We start from the raw sequence: 13,029 nt of genomic DNA on the forward strand, positions 1-13,029 counted from the left end.
GTTATGTAAATATTTTGACTTGGTCAAATGACATAACGATAAAAATCAAAATAAAATACAATTAAAAAATAAAAAAAAATATAAAAAAAAAAACTTAATAATTATAATTGTGTCACTCTAGAGTCCATTATGGTGAGTTGTTGTAATGCAATGCTTATAATTTTGATTAAGTCAAATTACATAATAATAAAAATAAAATAAAATAAAAAAATCAATGTAATGTAATGTAAACATTTTAATTCAGTGAAAATAAAATAAAATAAAGAAAATGAAAATAATAATAAAAAGAAAAATGGTCAATGGTATTGACCCATGGTATTCACGTGGAATATAGTCTATTTAAAGGGAAGATTAAACTAGCCTAGATCCATCTTAATTTTGTATAGCCTATTTAAAGGGAAAGATTAAACCAGCCTAGATCTACCAAGGGCCAAAATGGATCAAATCTCTTGATATACAAACTTCTTTTAGAGTTAAAATAGATCTAAATTGGTTAAAAAAGAAATCATATAAATATTCATAGTAAAGTTGTGGATTATGGTTTAAAATCTTGTTACATTTTGTTTAAATGTATATATTTTTAACTTATATATTAATTTTTGTTATAATTAATTATAATAAAAATTTAAAATATATATATATTTTTTTTAAATCTTGATAATATGAGATATATCATGAGTTAATTGTTTTGATATCTATCTACGTTTATTAGACATTTAATTTATATGATTAAGCTATTAATAATTTAATTTAATTGTAAATTTATGGTTTTACAAAAAGATGTATAATATGATAGGTTGTCAGTGGTTATGAAAATAAAATAAAAGGTTGTATACTTTGTTTCTTTCTTAATAAAATCATAGACCCTTCTAATCCACTTAATCTTTATAATGATCTTTCCATCAAAGGTCATTAACTAACTTGGAGTTAATGGGGTGGTTATTTCTAGCCATAACCAACACTTCATGAGAAGTTACATAACCATACATATGGGATTGTGGCATTCTCGGCCATAATAAGAAACATTTCTAACATCTCCCACTTGGTCCAAATTGTCACAAACATAATAATTTTTTTAAATGACCATATTCCCTTTCTAGTTTCTCAAGAAAGAGTTTCAATGAATGAATAATGGCAGTAAATAATCTATTAGATGACTACTACCTTCCATGTATTACAATATCATTGATTCCCTCTAAACAAACACTTTATGTGGCCTAATTCTTTATGAATGTGCAGTAAAATGCCCATTCAAGGTCCAACTCCATTATTTCAATGGAAAATCTATCATTCATTACTCCTTTATGTATATAAGTTTGAGTAGACAAATATACTAGGAACCATTGAAAATATAATTGCAATTATCAAATTGAATAGTGTCTCAAATGTGCATAACAAGGTAACAAGTCCCATATGCTCCATAAGTTCTCCATACAACTTAGGTGGTAACCTTTTCATCATGTGATCCACAATCATTAACTTAATGTTGATTTTCTCAATAGTCACTCAATGATTCCGAACACATTTTTTAGCAAGAAGGTATTTTATGCCAATGTGTTTGTTTGAGCTGTTATTCTTATTGTTGTTAGCAAAGTGAATTGCAACGGATCTAGGCTGGTTAAAAAAAGTCATAAACATGTGTTTTATGAATATGAGTTATGGTTTTTTGGGCATGTGGTATTGTAAGTCATGGCATTGTAATAGAACCTATTTACAGGTTAGAAATCTCCATGGTAAAGTTGGGGATTATGGTTTAAAATTTGGTTACATGGTTTTTTTTAATGTATATATGTTTAACTTATATATTAATTTTTTTATAACTAATTATAATAAAAAATTAAAATAAAATTATAATTTAGTTAATTTTTATGATTTTTTAAAAATCTCGACGACCTGAGATATATTATGAGTTAATTGTTTTGATATCTATCTATGTTTATTAGTCATTTAATTTATATGGCTACACTAGTGATCATTTAATTGTAAAGTTATGGTTTTACAAAGGTGTATAATATGATAGGTTTTGTCATTGGTTAAGAAAAATAAAATAAAAGGTTGCATAAGTTGTTTTTTTTTCAAATAACCCTTTTTTGTCATCGTCTAACTTTTCAACATTTTGGAACTTTTCTAGCCATTACCTCAAGGTTGATAGATGTTTGTCAAAATTATAAGTTCAAGTTGTGTAACCTACACAATCCATGTACTTCAAGGGTTTTACATGGTGTTGAATTCATTTATGTAGTCAAAAACACATTTTAAACAACCAAATCTTGTAGATGTTTGTTAAAATTATAAGTTTGAGTTGTGTAATTTACACATCCATGTGCTCTAAGAGTTCGCCATGGTGTTGATTAGACAATACAAAAGTTCTTTCCCTATAATAATTTGTTAATAATAATAACAATAATGTGTTGATAATAATAATATTAAGGTGATGAGAGTTTATAAAGTTTTATTTTATACTATAAATTTTATTTATTTAGAAATTCATTTTTGAGTGGAGTTTTAAAATTGACATGATATTCTCTTTTTATTCCGATACTATTAAATTTTAGTATTAATGTGTATACTCTACCCACTTGACATGCTTCTGGTTCAATTTTGGCTGGTTATTTATGAACTGTAATGCATGATTATCAGAATATAATACAAACTCTTTTGGTAACAAATAATGTCTCCATTTTTTCAAAGCTTGCACAATAGCATAAAAATATTTATCATAAGATGAGTATTTCTTCTTAGCTTCATTCAGTTTCTCACTGAAATATGCTATTGGCCTCTGTTCTTGACTTAAAACTGCTCAAATTGCAACTCCACTAGCATCAGTTTCAACTTGAAAAACTTTCTCAAAATCTGGCAAAGCTAAAACTGGCTTTTCTGTAATTTTCTTCTTCAATAACTTAAAGTTTCAGTCTACTGCCTCTATCCACTTGAATGGATGATTAGTCTCTTTGATTGTTTCAATAATGGGTGCACAAATCTGACTAAAGCTTCTGATAAATTTTCTATACAAACTGGAAAAACCGTGAAAGCTTCTTACCTCAAATATGTTTTTTGGAGTTGGCCAATTCAAAATTGCTTGGACTTTCTCTGGATCCATTTTTAGACCTTCTTTAGAAACTACGAATCCCAAATAGATTAGCTCTTCCTTCATAAAACTGCATTTCTTCAAATTTATTAGCAGTTTCTCTTCCTTTAAAGTTTTTAGAACCAACTTAAGGTGCTCCAGATGTTCTTCTTTACTTCGACTAAAAACCATAATATCATCAAGATAAACAATGACAAAATTGTCTTCATATTCCTTCAAGATGTCATTCATGAATGTGTTGGATGTATTAGTGAGCCCAAAAGGCATCACTAAGCATTCATAGAAACCATTGTTTGTTTTGAAGGCAATCTTCCGCTTATCCACTTCTCTAATTCATATATGATGATAACCGCTTTTCAAATCTATATTGGTAAAATATTTTGATCCACTCAAGAAATCCATTAAATCATCCATGCGTGGTAAAGGAAAACGATACCTGATGGTGATTTTGTTGATGGCTTTAGAATCTATGCACATGTGCCATTCACCACCTTTCTTTGGGCTGAGTACTATTGGTACATCACATGGACTAAGGCTCTCTCTGATCAACCCCTTATCCATCAATTCCTGCACTTGTCTCCCGACTTCTACATTCTCCTGAGGAGTCAACCAACTTATTTTTGACACACACATATAATGTTTGTGAATTAAGTGGTTTATTTAAGTTGTTTTCAATGCTCTATTTTAAAGTGTTCATTATGAGTGTTGATTTTTCTTTTTTTGGAATTTTGTCTTTGTAAATAAAATTGTAAATATTAAAGGAAATAAGAGAATGTGAAAGAGCAATAGATCTCTTGGAAGATAAAATCAAGAGTAACCAAATTGTATTAAATAAAGATTATTATTAAAAGCAACACATTGAGTGGAGTTATTTGCTCAGCTTAATAGCGAAGTCAACGTCGAGTGTTTATTTTTGGCATTTTTCCTTCTGCTCACCACTCCTTTAGCCACCAACAACCAGACCTATCCTACAAACATGTGATTCTTTTTTTTGGTGTTAGAAACACCTTATATTTCTTTTCCTTTGTCTCAAGCAACCCTGCATCCTATCTCTTCTTTAGCTCAATGTTTGTATCTTAATGTTTGAGTTCTTTCATTAGTCTTAATGTTACCCTACCATTTTTTCACTTGTACCCTCTATTAGGTGCTTATTTTCCCAGTCTCTTTCCTTACATAACCTTGCTCAACATCTATTATAAACCCAATCCTCTCTTGCCCCTTTTGCGTGATTGTTGAGGTCATGATGGTGAAACTTATCTATGGCTACAACAATTCTATTCACTCACTGTCATTGTGCCCAAAGATCTCTCCATTATGATTCTAGCTAGGGTTGTAAGCTTAAAATTTAATGTAGAATAAAATGGAACTTACCTCTGACCATGGTGATTAGATTTGATATAGGAAATCCTTTCAGATCCAATAGAGGGATCTTTTGATCTATCCAAGACTTAATGCACCAAAGGATAGAATTATAGGAAATTTATTTTTTAATAAAATCATAGTCCCTTCTAATCCACTCAATCTTTATAATGATCTTTCCATCAAAGATCATTAACTAACTTGGAGTTAATGGGGTGGTTATTTCTAACCATAACCAACACTTCATGAGAAGTTACATAACCATATATATGGGTTTGTGGCATTCTAGGCCATAATAAGAAACATTTCTAACATCTCCCACTTGGTCCAAATTGACACAAACATAATATTTTTTTAAATGACTATATTCCCTTTCTAGTTTCTCAAGAAAGAGTTTCAATGAATGAATCATGGCAGTAAATAATCTATTAGATGAATACTACCTTCCATGTATTACAATATCATTGATTCCCTCTAAATAAACACTTTATGTGGCATAATTCTTTCTGAATGTGCAGTAAAATGCCCATTCAAGGTCCAATTATATTATTTCAATGGACAATATGTCATTCATTACTCCTTTATGTATACAAATTTGAGTAGACAAATATACTAGGAATCATTGAAAACATAATTGCAATTATCAAACTGAATGGTGTCTCAAATGTACATAACAAATCAAACATGAAACAAGTTAATGAGTCCCATATGCTCCATATGTTCTCCATACAACTTAGGTGGTAACCCTTTCATCATGGGATCCATAATAATTAACTTAATGTTGATTTTCTCAATAGTCACTCAATGATTCTAGAAACATTTTTTAACAACAACGTATTTTATATTAATGTGTTTGTTTGAGGTGTTATTATTATTGTTGTTAGCAAAGTGAATTGCAGTAGAATTATCAATCATAAAGCCTATGAGCTAGCCTCATAACATGTTATATGCTTTGCCTCCATGGTGGAAGAAGCAATCAAATTTTGTTTCTTGCTTCCCCATGAGATGACACATTCTGCAAGTAAGACATATCTGGTTGTAGACTTTCTAGAGTCGATACATCCTACATAGTCTGAGTTTGAATCGCCGATCACCTCCAAATGATCTAATTGTTTGTATATGAGCATGTAGTCTTTTGTACCTTGCAGATATTGCATAACTTTCTTTGCAGCTTTCCAAAGTTCAATGCCTAGATTACTTTGAATATACCTAGCATTCCAACTACAAATCCATTGTCTGGTCATGTACAAACCTAAGCATACATTACACTTCCGTCTGAAAATGCCAAAGGAATGGTCTTCATTTTTTCCCATTCCCATTTTCAGACATTGATTAAGATAAAACTTATCACCTTTAACAATGGGTGCCACACCAGGTGAGCAATCCTTCATGCAAAATATTTTTAGAACCCTATTAATGTAGTCCTTCTGAGACAATCCTAATATCCCTCGATATTTGTCTTTGTGAATCTCTATGCAAATGAAAAAAGAGACTTCACCCATATCCTTCATATCAAAGTTCTATTTCAAAAACTGTTTAACCTCATGTAGCAAGCCCAATTGATTACTCGCAAGAAGAATATCATCCACATATAGGACTAAGAATATGAATTTGCTCCCACTAACCTTAAGGTATATACATTGATCCACAATGTTCTCTATAAAATTGAATGAAGAAATGACACCGTGAAATTTAAAATACCATTGGTGTGAAGCTTGTTTTAGCCCATATATGGATTTTTTGAGTCTGCAAACCAATTTTTTTCTTTATATAAAGAAAAACTTTCAGGTTGACTCATGTGTACCTCTTCCTCTAGATCCCCATTAAGGAAAGTTGTTTTCACATCCATTTGATGCAACTCTAGATCAAAATGAGCTACTAATGCCATGATTATTTGAAGTGAGTCCTTCTATAGAAACTTGAGCCTTTATGAGTGATGCCTTTGGGACAAGCACAATTAATATCCCGATAGTCGACACATACTCAAATCATTCCTTGTTTCTTCATTACATGGATTATGTTTAAAACCCAATTATTGAGAGGAACTAGGTAAATAAACCAACACGAAAAAGTTTTTCAACTTTTTCTTTGATCGCAACAGCTCTCTTAGGGTGAAATGGATGTAGGCATTGTCGAACTATCTTAGCATCCAAATGAGTTTTAATCTCATGTACCATGATATTCAGATCAATACTTGACATATTTTTGTATGTCCAAGCGAAAACATCCCAGAATTCTTGAAAAAGGTCTTTATAAATCATAATCTCATCAGGAGAATAAGATGCGCCAATATGGACATTTTCAATAACTCTGGGTTTAATCGAAATACCAAGAGGAATGGTCTCTTCAATATTCGTTAAATTATTCTTAGAATTTACATCATGAATGGACATGGAATCTTTAAACGTCTCCATAATATTGGGTGAATAAACATCTCCAAGATTATTCTCAAGAGTTTTAGGTAACGAGAAGCGGTGATGATTATCATCCCATGGTACTTAATCTGACATCATGATTTCCATGATGCTTTCGTTGGTGGGGAATGTGCCGGTGAAAGGGTCAAAAGATGAACCGAAATTTGGGAATGACCAACCCAATTTAGTGAGGAATTGATATAAGGATGTGTCGAACAAGCCAAATAAATCGCTTCTTATTCAAGATCAATGAAACTTAGCACCATACAGTCACCGAATGCATCAAGGTTAGAAACGTCAGGTACTATCCACGAATTAGATGGAATAGTACAAGAGGAAATCATATTAACAAAGGAAACTAGATTAGGAATGTTAGGAGGAGGAAGCGAAAAACTTCCCATTAAGGAGGAATCTTTAAGCAATCCTACCCCAACATGTTGATAAGGTTATGGGGATTTACCAACAAGTGGAATGCTTCCAATAGATTGATAAATACTAGAAAAAAAGGCAAGTTGATCAATGGCCACAATGCCTACTTGGTGAGGGAAAAAAATCATCCTAAAATAGGTCAAGACCACGACTTCCATGGCATAAACCCATGTCCGACCCAATAGGAGGTTATAATCCAGAGGTCAATCTATGACTTCAACTTCTACTGAGACCATTTTTACAGCTAATTCCAGTTGAAATGAATTTAAAATCCCATAATACTTGAAGCCTCTTCCATCAAAAGCCTTAACAGTGTTGGGTGACTGATTAAGCTATGGAGAACCAATAGCTTTCCAACATGAAAGTGACATAATACAAGTTGAATCACATTCATCTACAATAGTTCGATGGATAATTTTATCTCTAATGACAACTTCGATCATGAATTCCAGTTGGGGTGGAAGTCTAGGAGTATGGTTCTCATGATTAAAGACAACAAGGTTCAAATCTGAAGGATCTATCCCTCATAAAGGCTCAAGTTTCTATAGAAGGACTCACTCGGTGAAGGATGACTCCCTTCCGTCTGAGCCCCCTCCGTTCTTTCCTAAAATTGTTGGTGAACCTGCCATCCATGATTTCACATGTGTGTCTTCATCCACGGATGCACCCATTGTTGATCTTTCACAGGACACACCATATGTTAGCCCGTCATCCAACAACAAAGAGGACCAATCATTCATTGGAAATCCACTTGATCTTTCATCTGCCTTTTCCGGAAACGCAGAGGGTGAACATCCTTCCTCCTCATCTACCCCTCTATGTGATTCATCAAACCATGAGGATGCTGACCAACATCTTGAATTTTCTGATCTTGGTTGTTGTGATCTCTTCACCTCATCATCCGATCACGATGTTGATTCACTTGTTAATTCGTCTAAGCCACTGGTCTACGAAGATCCATCTGTCAACAAAGTTGAAACCCCACAGACCGTCGAGGCACTTCAGCCCAAGCTGATGGTTATGTCAGGCCCTCGCTGTCCTGAGGTTGGTTTCGCTTCCAATCAGGAAATTGTTCAAACACTCAAGGCTCCTCATCACTCATCTGTATGCACTCAAGATCAATCTAACACTTAGATTTTACTTCCTCCACTCGAACTACACGATCCCATTTCTCATGCATTGGAGGAGTCTTACATTGCAAGCACTCGTGCACGACGCAAGTTATCTTTGTTTCTTTCGTTTGCTTGCATGTCACATTCAAGAGTGTGCTTATGCTTCAAAGTTGCACGTAGTGTCACACAACACCATGATAAGTCTGCAGACTGCCCGTCATGCACATGCACTCACTTATCTCTCGTGGGCACTTTGAATCACGAAGTGTGGTTGTCTTCATTTTTATATCTTTCTTGCTTGCTAGTTTGCACAACTGAGTTGCTCGCGGACTAAGCCTTCACCAACATGGGTCTACCAATGCACCGGTTGCTACATTGGAAGTGTCACTTCATGTGATCAGGCCCATGTACATTTAGTGTAGGAGTAGGAGTAGTGTTTGCTTTCAATGGTTTACTTGCATGCTTGTTTGCTTACATTCTTTGTTTGCTTGTTTGTTTGCTTACTTGCTTTGCTTTCACTTTCACTTCTACTTTTTCTTTGCTTTGATGTTTGTTAGTTCATTTGTTTCATTCGTAGGTTAGTCTTCCATGAAACCATGTATGACTCTTGAAGCAAGTTGGGTAAAGTACAAGAGGGCTTGTACAACTATCACTACTTAGTAATCTGTCATATTGCCTCTATATGATGAGCTTGTTACTCTTAGTCCATGATACATTGAAGGAAAATACGTATTGTTTGAATCGAAACTTGGTGTAAACACAATGCTTGTGCGCTAATTAGTGTCACCTTCTCTAGTCAATTGTTTTTGGGTTAACCCATGTCAGCTCAGTCAAGTAGAGTAAGGTAATGGGGAAAACCTTAATAGGAATGTCAGAGATACAATAAACTACTTCTCTGCTGGAAAAACCTCTTCTGCTCTCAATAAGTCAGGATCCCTCTTCTGCCTCTGAAATGAATCAATGTTATGCATAGTGAAAAATGAAAAAAATGAAAAGTCAAAAATTCAAAATGAAAAATGAATAAGGCGAAAGAAGAGAAAGGCTGCCTATGCAGGGAGGTCATGCAAGTAACTCTGTCGGGGTACTGACCAGGCTCGTTGGCAGCAGAGCCATGATTGTGTTCCTATGTGAATCCACCGGAGTACTGTCAAGGCCTACTGGCAGTGGAGCAACACCAGAGATGAAACTAAGACTTTGATGACTATATTTCTTGTGCACTTATATACCCCTCAACCCCAATCGAAACAACTCTGTTGCCTTGGCTTGGAATGTGTGTCAATCGACTAAGGGTTTGGCAGATGCTACATCTTACAATCAAGTTGGTGTGAAACCAAAATGAGCTGAAAAATAAACAATACTTCTGGAGGTGTTAGACTTGCTTTTCACGAACAAGGTCCACTTAGAGAGCTAGAGTTATACCAGTGTGTCGCCAAGTGTTGTAGCAGCTACAACCACACTCCAAAATTTTGCCTTAGCCTCCTTTTAGAGCCTCCCTTCCAACCTTCACAGCAGCTTGCCTTGCTTCGTCAAGTTCACAGGCTTCAGTGTATTTCTTGCACAAAGGCAGCCTATCGGCCACAACTTGATCCATTCCCCTCATAGGCTATTCACCCAGACTTGGTCCAATTGCATGCTGAGCAACTTCCCCTTGAAAATTGTGCATTTTGGAGGGAAACCAACCTTCCCTCCAAAAATTATAGAATCCTCTCTGGCAGCCTACTGGGCTCCAGAATTGCGTAATCCTACCTGCCAACACTCCTAGCAGGATTTGCGCAAATTTCCCCAGCAAGGCTGCTTAGCCCAGAATTTGCGCAAATCTGGGTAGCAGTCAACTACTCTGCCTAGAAATTGCACAAATCTCCTGGGAAACCAACCCATCTCCCAGCCAGAAATGCGCATTTTTCTCCAGTAGTCGAGCAGTCTCTTGCATGTGCAGTTGAGTTGACCGGTTCCCTCCGAGACTGAGAAAAACAGACTTGCATGCATGGGTTGTTTCTCCCAAGGCAACATGCAAAGGCATCCCTTGTTTCAGGGATCTATGTTTAGCAGTTGGAGGTTACATGCAAGGAGCAATTCCGAAACCTCCCACCAAGTGTTGCTTCCCCTAAATTCGTGGCATGCGCGTCACAACCTCGATGTTATCAAAACTCATCAACCGGACGCTGCAAATATCATTCCTCACATCAACCTTGTAGCTCTGACATCCCACATCACATCTAGGAGCAGTTGGCACATTCAGCTCAGTTGTTTTGGGGTAAGCCCGCTTCCCATGCCTTATGCTGCATTTATGTTGCTTTTTGTGTTTTCTCTTGTGGGAGAATTGTTTACTTGATTTCTTTGAAAGCTTGTTGTCGTTTAAGTATGTACTAGCTTGTCCTAGCTCCATTTCATTTTTCATTTCTATCTCACTGTTGTCGCATGCATGAAATTATTTTGCATGGACATTCGCCCAAATGGCGAACTGCCTCACCCACATGCATGTTGATCTGTTTGCTGAATCTTTCATTCATGTTTTTCATGCATTGCTAATCACTTCCGATATCACTTAGGGTCGCCATGCATTCATTGACTTACTTGCTTTCAATTTCCCGTTAGCGAGCCGGGCCAACCTTGGCCTGGGCTCTGCCTTCACCAAGGTTGCTTTGCGTAATCTGGGAAAGGAAGGCTCACCTTCCTCTCTAGAAATGCGCATTCCTGCCTAACATTGGCCTCAAGGACCATGTTTTGCACATTTCTGGAGGGCAGTGGCTGCTTGACCCAATAAATTGTGCAAATTTGCCCCTCAGCCAGCAATCCTTCCCAGTTGGAATTGCACATTGCGCAATCCCAGCAGTCAACAGCCAAACTGGACTGTGTATTTCACAATTCCAGTAGTCAGTCAGTCTCCTAGCAGCCCAGACTATGCCTTGTGCAGTCTTGGCAATCAGTCTCCCGACCTCCCAGCGGAAATTGCGCAACCTTCATGATCATTCACCCAGGTATGTTGCAATTCAGTTCTCATGTTCATTTTGGTTTTTGACTGACAGACTACTTGCCATGAGTGTTTCCATGTCTCCAGGTATTGCAGGTGTTCATCTACCTCTCAATAGTATAGGTATAATGGTTTCCAGGAGAGCAGAGACGAAGACATCGTTCAGAGCGCACTTGGGGATGCAGTCGATCAAGTGTCTATGGACTTGCCTACCCATGAAGACATCAAGTTGTTCGTAGACAAGGACATCAAGATATGATAGCATCAACATCATGAACAGCAGCTGAAGACAACATACTAGATGCAATGAATGCAAGAGGAGGGTTGTTGACAACACGAAGGCAGAACAAGGTTGCAAGCTCAAGCAGGTCCATTGATGATGAAAGCAACTTTGGAGACTCTGGCTATGAAGTGATGGCGCAACATGAATATAGCGTGGATGCAGAAGATGGAACAAGGAGTTGCATGGGCTAAAGCAGCAACTCAGGAATAACACGAAGCTACACAAACAAATGAATGAGTTGCAACAGGAACATGAACAATAGTGGGTGCAACATGCACTCACGAAGGAAATTACACCTATACATGTTAAGGATCCATCCCAATAGCTGACATAGAGTAGACATGGTGAGTAGTGTTGTTGATTGCATGCAAGGGATTCAACAACATGCATATCGTTGAGCGACGCATGCAATCCAACCCATTCAACACACTCACCAAGTGAAGACAAGAAGCAAGACCAACCAGAGCTGAACATACACTTCGGCAAGTTGATGCACATGACCACTAGCACACACTTGAATATCAGCATAGACACTATGCATCAATGTGTTTTTGGTTCAACCGTGCCCAAGAAGACCATTAGCATGTTAGCAGACGAGTTGGATGAAGGGGCCGAACCAATGCAACGGTTGCAACAGAGGCAAGAGTTTGCTTCAGCAAGATGTCACCATGAGGTACATGCACACCATCACCGACGACCAAGCTTGGCATCAGCTCACCAGCTTCACCATCGCAAGCATGTCAAAGTGTTGGCCTCACCACAGTGGACCGAGTGTCAGTGATGTCTTGCAAGGCTTTCTCAAGCCATGTTGTCTCACATGAGCACATGTGCATTGTAATGTTGAGTCATGTCAAGTGTAATTCGATTGTCAACTGTTGGATGTAACAGTCATAGAGTAGGTGAAGAGTCAAGAGGGTAGTTGAACTATCACAAAGGGGAATGTCAAGGGTCACCCCACCCTTTTCTATAAATAGTCCCTCATAACTCATTGTATAGGATTTTGGTCAGCCAAGCTTCTACTAAGACTATTTTGAAGAAGGATTGGACAATATTGTAATGCACCTTGGCTTCTCCACTGCACGGAGCTAGTACATCTCTTTGGAAGGGCAGGCGGATGTGGATGTAACATTCCACTGTTGGGGCTAGCAGGTTTACATGAATGTATTTTATGATTGTGACTTCAATTATTTATATAATAAGGGCCATCACATTTTCATGCATATGTTGTTATTTTAGTTGGACTACTCCGGTTGCTTGAATGATATGTGTTGTTTAACTTACTTACTTGCGTATGAACTGATTCACATGTAGTTATATGAATCTTATTGTTAATGTGTTGCATATGTTGTTAATGTTGTCACCATCCATGTCGA

The sequence above is a fragment of the Pinus tabuliformis genome, chromosome 1_2, assembly GCF_031772625.1.
Source record: "Pinus tabuliformis cultivar Carrire ecotype Pingquan chromosome 1_2, CPIR1, whole genome shotgun sequence".
Lineage (NCBI taxonomy): Eukaryota > Viridiplantae > Streptophyta > Pinopsida > Pinales > Pinaceae > Pinus > Pinus tabuliformis.